General features: G+C 48.2%; 1 protein-coding gene across 1 annotated transcript in view; it reads left to right on the top strand.

Moving 5' to 3' along the window:
* Smurf1 (SMAD specific E3 ubiquitin protein ligase 1) overlaps window positions 1-16,699 on the top strand; it is a 67,918-nt gene that overhangs the window by 5,470 nt on the left and 45,749 nt on the right. The gene's annotated exons all lie outside the window — the stretch shown is intronic.

Raw genomic sequence — 16,699 nt, 5'->3', positions numbered from 1 at the left:
CCTCCAACTTCTTCAGTGGTGGTAGTGAGGTAGAACCAGTGCCAGCCATGGTCGTGGATGTTAATAACCAGAGAACGACTTCGGAAAACAGAACAAAACTGCTATTTGCAGATTGTTTGGCTGTGTATTTTTAAAACCCAGAAGACCATCTACCAAACAGTTATGAACAATAAAGAACCTTTGTAAAGTAGCTAGATATAGTATTTCTCCATGGTAAAAAAAAATAGGCTGAAACCAACATGCAAAGATAAAGTAGGAAAAACAATTTGTAGTCCATATGAAAAAGTCTGGGGTCTAGCCATGGGGTTCACACCTGTAATCCCAGCTATTTGGAAGGCAGAAATGAGAAGGATCATGGTTTAAGTTCAGCCAAGTGAGACCCCATCTCAAACAAGCCAGCTGTGGTTGTATGCATCTGTAATCCCAGTTATGCAGGAGAAATAGGTAGAAGGATCAAGGCCTGAGGCAAAAATTTGAGACCCTATCTGAAAAATTACTAAAGCAAAAAGGGCTGCAGTATGTATGGCTCAATCAGTAGAGAGCCTCCTAGCAAGTGCAAGGCCCTGAGTTCAAAACCCCCAGTACCACCTCCACCAAAAAAACAGAGAGAGAGAGAAAGTCTGAGTTTCTTACTATGTAAAGAGCTTTCAAAAATCAATTAGCTAAAGGGGTGAATGTGACCAAGAACTCCATGTGTAGAGATGTCCTAATGAGCCAAGCCCCTCTGTACAATTAATGTACACTTTTAAAGTCTAAAAAATCAGTTATAAAAAAGGCGGTCACAAAGTAGGTGAAAAATATGGACAATTCCCTGAAAAAATGAAAGTGGGTTTCATACTTGTGACAAGATACTGAGCCCTGTTTTATTTTGTTTTTTTCCAGATATCTACTTTCTTTTAAAAAAATTGCTTTACTTGTGCACTCACAATCTTCTCTGTCCATATTAAAGAAAATATAAATTGGGGCTAGGAGTGCAATAGTTTCCATTTAGGTTTAAAAGATGCTGTGGATGACAGGTGTGGAGAAGCAGTGTCCCATAGTCACTGTCTGTGGGATGACAGGTGCCTACAGCTTCCCACTTAGCAGTCTCCATTCATCCACTTCAGATCTTACCTGAAAGTCCTCAGACCATTGTCTGAAATTACAAATGATGGAGGTCAGCCCAGATATGCAGCCAGTTCAGGAGGCGGTGTCCGCAGGAGGGCTATTTGAAGACTAAGGTAGTGACTTCTTTGTGGTTGGCACATCTTCCAAGGCATATTAGTGTGTGGGGAAGAGGGAGACTCAGAATAGCGGACGGGGTGTGTGCTATTGAAGTGACACTTCTTAAAAAGGGGGCGACATTCTAGGTGTCGCTTGTGGTTTCTCTGAGGAGGGCAGCTTGGGGCCAAAGTGGGAGAGCCCAGAGTCCAGTGACAGACTGGGACTTCCATGTTGTTTCATCTGTCTCCACCTCCTGATATGGATTGCTCTCTAGCAATAAAAAGTACTGAAAGCAAGACTCACCCTACAGCTCTTCAGAACAGCTTTTTACACCAACTGCAACGTGACTTTGCTACTTTCTGAGGTTGTTGTTTAGAATTAATGTATTCTGAAAAATTGAAATAATTGTGCCAAATGTATTTTGTTTATTTATTTTTCGAGAAAGGGTTTCACTGTGCAGCCTGGGCTGGCCTTGAATTCACAGTCTTCCTGCCTCAGCCTTCTGAGGGCTGGGATTATAGACATATGTTACCATGCCTGGTTTCAAATGTGTCTTAAACTCTAAAATAGCATCCCAGAATACACGCGTGTTTCTGGGTATTTTCTCTTCAGGAAGTCTGGGCTCAGCAGAGTAAAATGATTTGTACACTTGTCTTTTGCCTGGAAGAAAGGCAGAGAGTGTGTCGATTCTGATACTGAGATGTCTTTCCTTCTCCCAAAAAAACCCGTTTGTGTGTATTAAAATATACCCTGGTTACTCTTTTCCATTCTAGAAATTTGGAGCCCTTAGCCCTGGCTCCCATAGAGAGTTCTTTGAAAATTGGGCTCTTCATTCTGAATATTCACATTTAATTTATGTAATTATGTGCGTTTATATGATTTATCTGGAATGCCGTGTAGGGTAATTGTTGGCTTATTCTGTAAATTTCATCTCCAAAGTGTTTTAGAGTAAATACCTTCATGCCGAACTTCTTTAAGTGCTTTTAAATTGTTTTTTTTTCAGTACTGGGGTTTGAACTCAGGGCCTACCCCTGAGCCACTCCACCAGCTCCCACACCCATTTTTTTTTTTTTTTTTTGTGAAGGGTTTTCCAAGATAGGGTCTCGCAAACTGTTTGCCTGGTCTGGCTTCAAACCACGATCTTCCTGATCTCTGCCTCCTAGTAGCTGGGATTACAGGCGAGAGCCCCAGTGCCCGGCCTCTTTTAAAAAATTTTAGCAGGTCTTAGAAAAGAAAATTTGATATCTGACTTTTATGAAAGTAGAAAAAGTGGTGACCTGTGTGAGAGATTGCATTTTTTTCCTCCTAGCACTTTGAGATAAAAAAATCCAAAATGTGTGTGTGTGTGCACATGCATGCGTGTTTTGTGGTATTGGGGTTTGAACTCAGGGGCCTCACACTTGCTAGGCAAGCTCTTTACCACATGGGCCCTTTTTTGCTTTAGTTAGTTTTTGGATAGAGCCTAGTGTTTTTGCCTGGGGCCTGGACTGTGCCTTCCGCATGCTGGGATGACAGGTGTGTGCCACCGTACCTAGTTTAGTGGTTGAAAGAGGGTCTCACTAACTTCTTACCTGAGCTTATTATGAACCACACTTCTGATTTTCACTTCCCAAGTAGCTGGGATTACAGGCATGAACTACAATGCTTGGCTCCAAATTTTCCTCAGTTGCATTTCTCTGCATATCCTGCACATCACCTCCAATGACAGATTTGCAAATCACTTAGTGTACTTCGACACGAAGGCCTTAGATCTGTTCCCCAGTGTTTTCTAGGTTCCCAGGGTGTGGCTATGTAGCTCTTCACCTGAGGCAAGACAGCAAGCCAGCGCTTCCCACCCCAATTTTAGTTTTTTGGCTTGTGCTTTTATTTCTAGGTGAAAACATAGCATGTAGTTGGTTAGTTGGTTAGGTTTGTTTTGTCCTCTAAAAACACATTGTAGGAAGGATGTTCCCTTGTCTCCTGCGCAGGTACAGAATTCTCGGGTACACGTAGCCAAGCTGTAGTAAGTTCACGTGCTCCCGGTTGTAGATCCTCATGTAGGGAGAGGGCCATAGTTGTCATGGGACGCTGATTTGCTCTTTGAGGGGCCGTGAAGACAAGCCACGCTTTGAAGACTAGGCAAGCTTTGTCTCCGCAGATAGGAAACCCCAGACTCCTCTTCCTGGCAGATGTCTCATGTTGAATTTGTCCAAAGTGGTCTTCTTGGGTTCCTTCTGTCTCCTAGCCTTCCTCCCAGCTCTTCCCCACTTCTTAAGTCTACCCCATTCAAATAAAAAGTCAAGATCCATCCTTTTTCTTCTTCTTTTAAACCACACTGGGTTTGAACTCAGGGCCTTGCGCTTGTCAGGCAGGCGCTCTGCCACTTGGGCCACGCCCCTCAGTCCTTTTGTTTTTAATTTGTTCTTAACATAGAGTTTTTTGCCCTTGTCTGGGCCTCAGATCAAGGTCCTCCTCCCTCTGCCTTCTGCACAGCTGAGATTATAGCCACGTACCACCACACTCACTTGTTTTTGGGGACAGGGTCTTGCTAACTTTCTTTTCTTCATGCCTGTGACCCCCTCCTCCCAACCCAGTCCTAGTTCAAGTGTGATAGTCCCTGGTTTGCACAGCTGCATCTTGCCCTGGTTTATTTAGATACGACTCCATCCTGTTGTAGTGTTACTTATTTTCCTATTTTAAAAATGTTAAAAGATCGGCTATAGCGGAGGGCTGGTGTAATCCAGCATTTGGGAGGCTGAAGCAGGAGGATCTTGAGTTTGAGGCCAGCCTGGGCTATGTAGTAAGACTTTTTCTCAAAAGACCAAAAAAAAAAAAAAAAAAAAAGAGAGAAAAAAGAAAAGCTGAGGTTGAGGGTGGTGGCTCACGTCTGTAATCCCAGCTACTTGGGAGGTGAAGTTTGGGAAGATCCTCATTTGAGGCCAGCCCTGGCAAGAAGTTGTCAAGACCCCCTCTCAACAAGCAAGCTGGGTGTATAGGTTCATGTGTGCAATTCCAATTACACAGGAAGTACAGGCCTGAGACCCGCATGGGGAAAAGTGAGACCCTTTCTGAAAACTAAAAGCAAAAGGACTGGGGGTGTGGCTCGAGTGCAGAGTCCCTGTCCAGGCAGCAGAGGTCCCGAGTTTAATCCCCAATACCACAAAAAAAGAAAAGAGAGAAGAAACAGGTTCCTAGTACCTGGCCTGCTCCCTCTGTACTGGGAATCCCCCCTTCCACTTTCTGTCCTCCTAGCTCTGAAGATGATCACTATCCCAACTGCCAGCTGTCTTTGAACTTGGTATCTCACATGGCTTGTGAGATCCATCCCTATTGCAGTGTAGTCAGGGACGTCTTTGTCACGGGTGGATGGGTCACCGAGGGGGACCTGGTCGCCTGGCTTCGGTGTCTGGTGCTGCTGGGAACGTCCTCCATGTATCTCTGTCGGCTCTGGACTGTGGGTAGGAGCAGACCTGAGGAAGTGGTCCAGTGCTTCCCAGGTGAGTGCCTCGCGTCCTGCAGTCTGCTGGGAATTCTCTGCTCTTGACCTTCAGCCCTTTCTTTCTGATGTGGTCTTGCATCTGATTTCACGTTTTCTGACATTTAGACCTTAAGTAGCAGCTTAAGGAATCTTTCGTCTTACGTCTTAACTTTGAAGTGGTTAGAGAGTCACAGGAGGCTGGAGCAAGATGCACAGGGAAGTTCTGCGTGCCTTTTGTTTTTCTCCTTTTTGTTTTCTTTTGGTGCTGGCACTGGGGTTTGAACTCAGGGTCTCCTGCTTGCTAGGCAGGTGCTCTACCACTTGAGCCGTTCTGCCAGCCCTTTTTGGTTTAGTTATTTTTCCAGTAGGGTGCTTTCTGCCCCGGGCTGGCTCCAACCCAATTATAAAGTTTATAGAGCAAAAGGACTGGGGGATGTGGCTCAGGAGGGAGAATGCGGTGTAGGAGGCGCAAGGCCCTGAGTTCAAGCCTCAGTACCACCAAAAAAGATACGAAAAATTAACAAGCTCCTTTCCTGGAGTCTGAGTCCTGGAGCGAAGTCCTCGTCTGGTTGCCTGCTTTGGATAGCCATGGCTGGGAGGATGGATACACCGGTTGATACTTAGTTTCCATCTTTGGATCTAGTAATTGGGTTGGTGCCACCAAAATACAGGACAGGGACATTCGGGGATCTGGAAGGTGGGTGCTGGGAAGGCAAGGAACAAATAACCTGATAACATCAATTTACAACATTAGCTTTGCTGAACGTGAGGATGGATGGAAAGCTGCCATCTGACGCACCTCTGAAAAGGAAGCGACGCCTCTTCCTAGCAGTCTAACCAAAAGGTGTGCATTTGTGAAATGACAGGAGGTTTTGTCAAGGGGCAAGAGTGGTACCTTTACATGTGAACTTACTGTAGTAAATTTCCTTGCCTGTTTGTATGGCAAGTAGAATGTTCGTGGATTATTATATAGTATTGTTTTATCTGGGATTTTATTTTTAAGCTTTTTTTTGGGGGGGAGTGAGGTTTGAACTTAGGGCTTTGCACTTGCAAATTAGACACTCTACAGTGTGAGCCACACCTCCAGTCCACTTTCCTCTGGTTATTTTGGGGATGGGGGTATCAAAATCTATTTGCCTGGACTGGCCTTGAACCTTGATCCTCCCAATCTCAGCCTCCTAAGTAGCCAGGATTACAGGTGAGCCACTAGTTCCTGGTGGGACTATTTGAATGCTAAGGTTTAAGCAGAATTCCCACATTGTAGAAATGCAATCGTATATTCCTTCTTCTGAGATAATAGGCTGCTCTTGAGAAAGAGCTGTACATGTTCTTTGTAAATTAGTTTCAGACTGGAGAGAAAGACAAAGGTGATTTACTTTTTCTTTAAGAATGATTTTTATGAGAGCAGTGACTAATAGCCCCTTTCTATAATAGATGCTTAGAATCAGTGTCTGTTTTTGGTATTTGGAGTTCTGTATTTTCACGTCTATATTCCTTTTTTAAAGTGGGGGAGGGCTTGCAAGATGCTTGGTGGAGGTTTGAACCCGTGTTGCAGGAATGGTCAGCCGGGAGGCAGGTGGCCAGGGGCTGGGCTGGAGTCCCCAAGCCTGTGGACAAGCAAGGGACTTTCTGATTGCCGCAGCTATAAAAAGGCGGGAATGAATTGGAGCCCTTTAGCGTTGTTGCTGTAGGAGTGACATGTCCTGCAGGTCCCTGGGCCTAGGAAGGTTCAAGAAGAGTCAGCTGACACTGACATTGGCGTATTTCAGTGCAGGCAACATGACTTCGCCTGAAAGTCACGCTGTGGTTTTATGTCCCAATGTATGCCATTTATTTGAAGATTTCAGAGATGCTGAAATACAAAATAAAAATGCGCCCTAGAATCAGTGATGTGTGATCTGATGACAGCACATGACTTGAAAGTCCTAGACCTCTCATGTCCGCAAACTCATGCCACCTGCCTTCAGGTGAGGCGGACCCAGCGTGATGGAAATGCTTTCCTTTCTGCTTTGTCCTAAACTTGGACGTGGGCTTGTGCGTTAGGTTCTGGAATTTATTCGTGCGGTTTAGATGCTGGACTCTATAAGACTCAAGCCAGGAGTGGGAGGCGACTGTCTGCTGATCGTGGGTTTAGAAGAAATCGAGGTGTGATTTTTGGAGCCAGAGGCAGGTCAGTGGTGGCGCCCATGACCGTTCAGCAGAGTGACGGGCAGGAAGGCTGCCTAGGTGACGCCATATCCAGCCTCGCTCGGTTTCAAAAGACAGTAGCCATCTCGACAGGGCGTGCAAGTTGATTTGCCACAGTTTACATGTGGACAGTATGTTTCAGTTTGTGTGATGCTCACATGTCTCAGTCCCAGCTTGGCGGCTGTGTCATACGCTTCGTGTGAAATGTACAAGTGACTTTATTTATTACTTTATTGTGTACAGTGCTCAGTGTAACAGAAAATACAGACAGGGTCTCACTGTGCAGCCCAGGCTGGCCTCAAATTTGAGATCCATCCTGCCTCAGCTTCCCAAGTGCTGAGATTACAGGCGTGCAGCACCACGCCTAGCTAAAAAGATACATTTGTACTTCAGAGTTTTGTTTTATAAAATGGTGCCTAAATGGAAATTAAAGAGACATATTCTCTAGTGGAGACCGTTAATCAACTGGAGTCCTTTCCATGTCCTCTGCATAGCAGGGCTGCTTATGTTTTGGACAGACAGAAATCAGTCCAAGACCTTCCGGCAGGCTTTGCAGTAGAACACGTTTGTCAGCATTGCTCCCTCCACAGGTTCAAGTTGGAGCAGAATGAGTCAAGGATTCAGTGTTCTGGACTAGAATAGATTAGACTTTATTCGGAAAAGAAAGACGCATTAATTTGAAGTGCATACCTCACAGCCTACAATTTATTTTAGTGAGTGCTTTTAAATAGACAGTGCACGCCTGTGGTATAAAAGTCTTCATTAAAAATAAGCCTCCCTTCCTCCCTGTCCCTGTCCCTTGTCACCCAGCTTGCTACAGGCAGGCAGCTCTCATCCCCACTGCATTCCTAATCCCTGTTTCCTTCCAGAGATTTTCTGTGTCCCCTGGCAGCCTCCTCCCTGCCTCGCTTCCTCTTTGAACACACTGCACCGTGGGCACCTCGCCTTTGTCACATAACCTACAGTCAGCATTGCAGAGACATTCACCGCTCAGCGACGCCCACGGGCCTCACCACTTCCCTCTGCCTGGCACTTAGGGCCTTCGAGGGGTGACTTGCCCCACTTTTGGGTTGAGCCTCTAGGGGCCTCCACGCTGCCATGAGCACCCTGAGCTGTGTGCCCTGTGCTGGGGCCTCCTGCAGCCTGGGTCTCCCATTCCTCCTCATCCCTCTCAGACCGCTCGAGGAACAAGCACCTGTCACCTTAACTTGTTCATTTGTCGTCTCCGCCTTGCTGGTTGATGCAGCCTTTTAACAACTGTAAAATCCACAGCGCTTTGAATGAACCTAGTTCAGATTATCATTCATGAACAAAAGAGCAGAAGACACCAGGTAAATGCTCTTTAACTCCATTACTACGCCAGGAGATAGCTTTTTTCTTTTTTAAAAGGGTTTATGTATTTATTGAAAAATACAGGGGAGAAATAAGTATTATTTTAATGAGACTGGCCTTGATTCTTTAACATTATTGCTGATAATTTTGGCATTAGAATTTAATATTAATTTCTTAGTCAAGTAACTTTTTATTTAATTATGTTTTTATTTATTTACTTATTTTTGAGACAGGGTCTCACTATGTAGCCCAGGCTGATCCTCCTGCCTCAGCCTCCTGATTCCTGGGATTACAGGAGTGCACCACCATACCGGCTCTAAGTCAAGTTATTTCTAAAGGAAGATAAACACCAAATCCATAAACACTAGCTGTCCATATTGAGTGGGCAGGATGAACAGAGTACTGACAAGAGACAGCAGTGCCCACCAGGAGCTTCCCGGGCAGAGGGAGCGAGACATTCACTAGAAACGGTTAGTGACATCAGAAAGTGCCAGCTGAAAGGGGAGCTCCTTGTGACTCTTGAAGTCTACCTGCTCAGGAGGCGACATCTGTGGCTATGGCGAGATGTGATGGGCAGAGGGGCTGTGCAGTGACTGCACAGGCAAAGACCGAGCAGAGCAAGATCGGGGCCATTTTGAAGGGGTGACAGAAGTAACAGGTGCAGGCGGCTTCTCTGATGCTGAGGGTCTGGGCTGGAGTCTGGTCGCAGAGGGAGCCATGCCAGAGATTGGACCTGGAAGACAAGGTTGTGGTGTGATTTACAGACAGGAGGGCAGCCTGCTCTGGGGACAGGCCCTGCAGGCAAGTGGCCGGGCACCTTGAGCTGTGGACAGTGCTGAAAAGAGGCAGGGGCAGTACCTGGGGCATGGCAACCGCTGCTGCCACATAGCAGGAGCTGGTGACAGAGGGCTGTCACACCCGCTGGCAGTGTCGATGACAGTTTTCTGGGGTGTGTGACAAGGACTCGTTCACTGGGCTGAGTTTAGGCTAATTGCTGACAGTGTCTTGCAGCAGGCGCTTGTTGCAGGCAGAAGCCCGGCCGGCCGAGGGGACAGAGAGAGGGGAAGGGCCGCTTTCCTCCGCGTGCTACAGAGGCAGCCCGGTAGCGCCATCGCGGCCTTGGCTGCAGCAAGGTCCAGGTCAGAAGTGCTCAGCGACTGGCACTGCTCTCCCCCACGTCCTCAGAGGTTCTCACTGCAGCTGCTGATGGCAGCTGGAGCCCGTGCTGTCGCTGTCCCCTTTCACACTGGGGCCTGTGTCCCTCAGACGCAAGTGCCACAGGGCAAAGCTGAAGTCTTCAGGACAGGGAACACCGTGGGGACAGATCCCGGGAGCTCCTGCCCCCTTTCTGCCCTGGGTTATTGGCACTGGAGCTGTGCGGCCTTCACCTCCTCCGCCTGGAATGTTCTAGAACAAGGCGCTGTCCATGGCCAGCCCCAAAGCGCTAGGACTGGGACGTTCTTCTGTGGAGTGGCCCTTGTGTCCGTTGGCCTTTTTTCTGGAACCAAGGTCACGTTTAGCCTTCTCTGGTGAACACTGGTCAAGGCTGGTGCGGCTCACAGCCAGGTGGCGGTGGCGGCAGTAATGACCCTGTCACCCACTGAAGCCTGTGCTTGCTGATCACTGTCCACAGACTCGCGAGGGACCACTCGCATCCCATCTGGAGTCAGGCAGGGCGGTGGCCTCGGGCAAGGCGCATGGTCACCCTTCAGCCTCAGGGAGGGGAGCGGGGCTCGGGTGCTGGGTGGGGTCCTGCACCCCGCTGGGCCTGGATTGCCAAGGCCTCTTCAGGAGCCTTCTGGAAGCCACGGAAGTTCAGGTGCTTCGTGAAGCCGCATGGCGTGTGACTTAGGCAAAGCAGGGGCAGAGATTGCTTCGGCCCTTTCTTCTTTTTAACTCCAAATTAAAGTCACCTGGGTAGGCGCCCATGACCTGCCCAAGAAGTGCCCAGTTCAGGGCCTGGGTGGAGGAAGTGCTCTCGCTTTAATGGCACACGGATGAAGGATGAGGTAGAGGACAGATAGATGTTTGCGTGCTTCTAATTTCTACCCCCCCTTTTTTTTTTGCAGTACTGGGGTTTGAACTCAGGGCCTTGAGCTTGCTAGGTATGCGCTCTGCCACTTGAGCCTCACCTCCAGTTCATTTTGCTCTGTTATCTTGGAGATGGGATCTCATGAACTATATTTGCCCAGGCTGGCCTCAAACCGCCATCCTCTCGATCTCAGCCTCCCAAGTAGCTGGGACGACAGGCGAGAGCCGTCAGTGCCCAGTTCCTAATTATCTTTTATTGCCATTTACAACTGGGCCTTATTATTTACTAAAATCAGAATAAACTTTGCTTTATTATTAATTATTGCAAATACCTTTTTTTTTTTTTGTAGTGGGTTTGAACTCAGGGCCTCTCGCTTGCTAGGCAGGCACTCTTTCACTTGAGCCACTCTGCCAGCCCTTTTTTGTGATGGGTTTTTTTCCAAGATAGGGTCTGAAGAACTGTTTCTCTGGGCTGGCTTTGAACCATGATCCTCCTGATCTCTGCCTCCTGAGTGACTGGGATTACAGGTGTGAGCTACCAGCACCCAGTATGTTTTTAATCACTGTAATTCCAGTTCCTTTAAAAAAAAAGATGAAGTTTTGGTGCTTTCCCAGAGTTGGAAAATTCTCAGTGCAGGCCAGCCTGTGCCATGAACTGTGTGGCCTGTTCCTCAGCCCTTGTCACCATCCTGTTGCCCTGAAAGAACTGTGCCTGACAGTGCCCCCTGTGCTGGCTGTTGCTGAGAGAGAGCGCTTGTGGTTCAACTTAGCCTGTGAACTCTTGAACCGAGCAGAGGAGAGAGTTCGGGGGACAGGTGATTGCTGGATCTTAGGGACATTTTGAACGGCACTGAATGCACAGCAGCGGCTGTGCAGAGACCAGGGGAGAGATGTAAAGTCAGTGCTTGGTGGGATGGCGGGTGTCAGTGTGACTGAAGAGCACAAGGTCACGAAGGTTTCAAGCATCTAAGAGCAGCTTGTTCTAGTTCTCACTTTCTCTTTTTCTGGTGGCACTGGGGTTTGAACTCAGGGTCACACACTTGCTAGGCAGGAGCTCTACCACTTGAGCCACTCCACCAGCCCTTTTGCTTTAGTTATTTTTCAGGTAGAGTCTCACTTTGTTTCCCCCCTGAGGCTGGCCTTAGACCATGATCCTCCTACCCATGCCTCCTCTGTAGCTGGGATTAGAGGTACATACTACTAGCCTGGCTTATTGGCTGAGATGGGGTCTTGCTAATATTTTCCCTGGATTGGCCTTGAACTGTAATCTTCCTGCCCCAGCCCCCCCCTCCCACACCGAAGCTGGGATTACAGGTGTGAGCCACTATGCCTGGCAGGTTGTTCTAGTTCTCGTTGTGGTGTTTACTGTCCTTTGTTGCTAATCACAGGTCCACAGGTGGCACAGTGAAGGGCACCTGCACAGGGGATCTGGGCAGAGGCTTTGTCCCCCTCCTTGAGCCCCTCATTGCTGCTTGGAGTCCTATAAGCTCTGTCTGTACAATAGTTTCTCCTGGGGTTTGAGGCTTGCCTGTGTGTGGTGCTGTGATTTTTCTCTGAACAAGTGAAGATACAAAACCTCTTGGGAGAGGACGATGGGTCGTCCCAGTCCTCTGTCATCAGCATTTCCTGGGCCGAGTGTTTAGTAAGCAGAAGTGCGCTTCCAAACTAAGGTGGGCACAAAGCCCATGGAGGGTGGGGAGGAGGAGGCTGCTGGTCTGCTCTCCCTCTCGGGTCTCCTATAAGTTCTCAATGAAGTCTGTCTACAGGCCTGGCTTGCGGGACAGAAGCTTGTCTGGCATAGGATTGGTCTGTAGCATTTTACCTCCGGAGTGGACATGGGTGAGACTCGCTTCTGAGTGCATCAGCCTCACTCTTCAAGGCATTTGGAAAATGCACAGCGTGTAGCTTCTCTTCCTGCTAACCATCTTTTATCGCCCCTCCCCCATCCTCCTCAAGTTCAAGGTCTGCATTGACAGTTTTGGGGAGCTCAGGCCGCTGGGAAAAGTACCCGGAAATAGCTGGGTCTTTCCTCTTGCCTGACTCAGACAAGGTGCGGATTCTCTTTCTCACTGATGTCCTGGGATGCAGAGTGGTTCATTGTGCTCTTTTTTGTTTATTTGTTTGTGTCTTGAGTCAGGCTCTCCCTATTTAGCCCAAGCTGGTCTGAAATTCAAGATCCTTCTACCTCTGCTTTCCAAGTGCTGGGATTACAGGCGGGTACCACCATGCCAGGCTTCACTGTGCTCTTATAAAGACAGTCTGTTGTCCCTAGTTCACTGTCTCTTTCTCTAAAAGTTTTGGTAGATCTTTTCACCCTTGATGATATTGATGTGTGGGAGGACAGAGGGCAGCTCTTCCCTTCCTCAGCAATGACACATCTGTATTCGAAGTCGCTTCCCCCTCCTCACAACGCTGCTGTGCGTGCATGGGGCTCCCTAGCTACAGAGGCTGTCACGGCTGGCGAAAGACTGGAGCTTAATTTAGATCCCACCCGGTTTCTCAGAGCGCTTCCTCTGTGCGGTGCAGTCACAGGCTGCGAGGCGGGCTTTCCACGTCCTTGCTTTTCTGCTCTAGAAGACAGATGGGCAGGAAGGCCAGCGCTCGCCTGGTGCCTTGCGAGGCTCCCCCATTCTAGGCTGAACGGCCTGGAGCTTCTGGAGGGAAGCTCCCAGAGTAGGAGGAGGACATGGGCAGTGTGACAGTGGAAGCAATCCGGGTCTGGAGGCTCAGGGAAGACCAGTTACCTTGCTGGGGTTGGGCTGTAGATTGCAGGTGTTGCAATGGGACTTCTTTTTGTCTGACACCCGTCTCTGTACCCAGAAACTTAACACCATGAGTCACGACAGGACACTTAGGGTTTAGTGACAGCAATATGGTTGGAAGGTCTTCAGAGCAGAGTTGAAAATAGGGTGTTGGGCTATAATCATGGCTGTTTCATACAGTTAGTCAATCTATCTATCTCTTTCTCCCTCTCTTTCCCTCCCTCTCCTGTTTTGGTAGGACTGGGGTTTGAATTCAGGGCTCTGTGCTTGCTAGGCAGGTGCTCTAACACTTGAATCACACCATCAGCCCTTTTTGCTTTGGTTATTTTTTGCCCAGGTCCGCCTGACTGTGATCCTCCTACCTATGCCTCCCCAGTAGCTGGGATGACAGGCATGTACAACCACTCCTGCTTATTGGTTGAGCTAGGGTTTCACTGACTTTTTGCCCTGACTGGCCTTAAATCCAGATCCTCCTGATAGCTACCTCTGGAGTGGCTGGGATTACAGAGGTGAGTCATCACACCTGGCTCTCTCTCCTTGAATCATAGAAATGCTGTTTTGAGGCTTCCTTCACTGTGGACAGCTCCCTCACCTGACTGTGCCTGAAGTCCAAGCCTGGACAGGTTGAAGTAGAGGGAGGCAGGAGGCCACTGTCTGGGTTCTCCTGGCCCTAGAGAGGCAGGGCTCCTGGGACTTGCCTGCTGTGGACCCGGATGTTCAGGCTGGCCTGTGGTCACTCGCACAGCCTTCCAGCCTCACACCCTCACACCTGTCCCACGCTGGCTTCCATCAGCATTAGGTAAACACTGTCGGGTCTCACCCCAGTGCTGGCTTCCCCACCTGCGACGGCATCCTCCTCACAAGCAGGCTTTGCTTGGAGAGCGCCCATGCATTAAGTATTTGCTTGTAGACAGGTGAATCTGGTTTGTGGGGAAGGTAGCACGGACACGACCCACGTGTCTGAAAAGCGGGTCCCTTTGCACTTGGCCCAGCCCTCACCTTCCCCAGAGGCATCACGGCCACCGATGTCTCAGCTTGTTTTGCAAAGATACAGTAGTAAAAAGGTCGACCCGTCCTTCCTCCTTCCTCTCCCTCAGAAGGGGGAGTGCCTTGCATTTTTCACTCAGTAGATCTTGGATACCTTCTCAGCTGTATAAATAGAGCTGGTTCATTTTTGTAAAAATTGAAGTAAAATTATGCAACATAAAGTTCACTGTGCAATTCAGGACCTTCTAGTCCCTTCTCACTGCTACAGAGCTGTCTCTGCTGTCTAATTTCAGTATTCCTTAGGTGGTCACTCCCTGTGCTGGCAACCCAGCTCTGGCAACTAGTAATATACTTTCTGGCTTCATGAATTTACCTGTTTGGGACATTTTGTAACATAGAATCACGTGTCTGCACCCCTTCACTTGGCTGTGTATTTGTTTTGCAGTGCTAGGGATTGAACTCAAGGTCTTGCACAGGCTGGGCAAGCACCGTATCACTGAGCCACACTCAGCCCCTGTGGTCCACTCCTCTTTAACGACTGAGTAATAGTCCATTGTATGGCTAGACCACATTTTCTTTAGGCATTCAGCAGTTGGTTGGCCTTTGGGTTGTTTCCTGTTTTTGCCTGTAAAGAATAATGCTCCTGTGAACGTCCCGGGCAGGTTTCTGTGTGAACGTTTTCATTGTTCTTGGGTCATATGGAATTCTATATTTAAAACAAGTTGTTGTTGCCAGTGATGGAGTTTGAACTCAGGGCTAGGCAGATGGATGGTCTACTGCTTGAGCCATGCCCCCATTTCTTTTTGCTCTGGTTGTTTTGGAGATGGGGGTCTCCCTTTCAGCACAGGCAGACTTTTAAGTACCCCATGGTTGCTGAGATGACAGGTGTGCTTAACTGCACCCAGGTATTGGTTGAGATAGGGTCTCAAGAGCCTTTAGCATGGGCTGGTCTCAGCTGTGGAATAGTGAGGATTACAGGCGTGAGCCACCACTGCCAGTCTTCTATTTAAATTTTGAGGAATCACTGAACTGTTTTCCCCTGTGGCTTCACCATGCACTAGCAGTACACAGGCTTTCACCCTGTCCGACCCTTACTAGTTTTTGTAGTTTTGTGTTCTGGCTGGCCACAGTATCCTAATGGTGTCAGGTGGTGTCTTATTACGCTTTTGAGTTGCTTTCCCTTGCGCTATTTCAAGTGGTTGTTGAGCATTTGTATTTTTTTTTTTTGGCAGCACTGGGATTTGAACTCAGGGCCTCACACTTGCTAGGCAGGTGCTTTACCACTTGAGCCACTCCGCTAGCCCTACAATGCTTCCATTTTTAATGTTGCAGTGGGCATTCGGGGATAGACATAGGCCAGTGTATCTGGGAATAATTTTCACAAGTGGGATTTTTCCATCAGAAAGGAATAAACACACACACGCGTGGCGCACTGGCATTGAGCTGACACTGTACACTTGCTGGGCAGCCACTGCACTGCTCCCCAGTCTGTGTGGGTTTTTAATGGTTTGCTAAGTGGACTTTCTGCTGCCAGTGCAAGACAGAGCTGGTTTCTCTACCACCTTCAACACGGTGCGCTATCAAATGTCTTCATCTCTGCAGCTGATAGATAAGAAATGCTGTGTCTTGGTTGTCTCTTGCCAGCCTGGATTAGACATCTTTTCATGTGTCATTTGTATTTTTGCCCCCTGTGAACTGCTTTTTCCTTTTTTTTATCTATCATTGATTATTCCCTTAGGTCACTGACTTTTTAAATTTATCATTAACTATGTTCCTTTGTCATCACCTGTTGACTAGGTGGCACATTTATCTGGTTCAGAAAACAAAGTGACGTAAAAGGAGGGCTTGATTCCCTGGCTGCTGCCTTCATTTCTCTTCCTTTCCCTTTTATCCGGCAGTGATGGCAGCCTTTTTCTCGTGTCGTGCTCATCCTTGCAAGGGCTTCAAAATGCAAACACAAATAAATGCTACTCTTCCTCTTTCCTGACCCCCTTACACACAAGCTGCTACCCTGTGTCTGTTCTTTTGTCACTTACTGTTTCCCTGGAGATCTTGCTTACCTTTTCTTGGTGACTGCACAGGACTCTGGGGATGTACCAGACTTTACTTAGCTGGTTCTGCGTTGCTGGGCCACTTGGTCTTCAGTGATGCACCGTGTCACCCGTGCACATGTCACTTCTATACTTGCACCCATTTGTCAGTGGGCCACATTCTCAGAGTAAAATCTCAGACTTAAAACTATGATGACTGTCACTAGATTTCCCTGCGTGGTGCTGTATCATTCTGCATTGCCCCTCAGCCTCTTTGAGGGAAGCTATTGCTGTGTAGCAAAGGCTGGCCCTGAACAATTTTTATTTTAGCTTTACTGGGGTTTGAACTCAGGGCCTCACACTTGCAGACAGGTGCTCTACACTTGAGCCACTCCTCCAGCCCAAGCCCCTGAACTCTAAGGAAACTTTTTTTTTTTTGTGGGACTGGGATTTGAACTCAGGCCTTGCACTTACTAGGCAGGTGCTCTATCGCTGGAGCCTCAGTATCAGTCCCAGCGCCTGAACTCAGGATCCTCCTCCCTCAGCCTCCTGGGTGCTGAGATTACAGGTGTGAACACCTGGCCCGTCATGGTCTTTGCAACTGGCTTTCGAGCTTGGGTTTTTGTTCATCTGGTAGGTGAGAAATGGCGTCTCATGGTAGGCTCACTGTCTGTCCCTCTTTCGTGAGGTTTACCATCTTTTCAAATATC

The sequence above is a fragment of the Castor canadensis genome, chromosome 6 (assembly GCF_047511655.1).
Source record: "Castor canadensis chromosome 6, mCasCan1.hap1v2, whole genome shotgun sequence".
NCBI classification, from domain to species: Eukaryota; Metazoa; Chordata; class Mammalia; order Rodentia; family Castoridae; genus Castor; species Castor canadensis.
The sequence above is the reverse complement of the archived record's forward strand: the minus strand, read 5'-3'. Positions and strand labels throughout refer to the sequence as shown.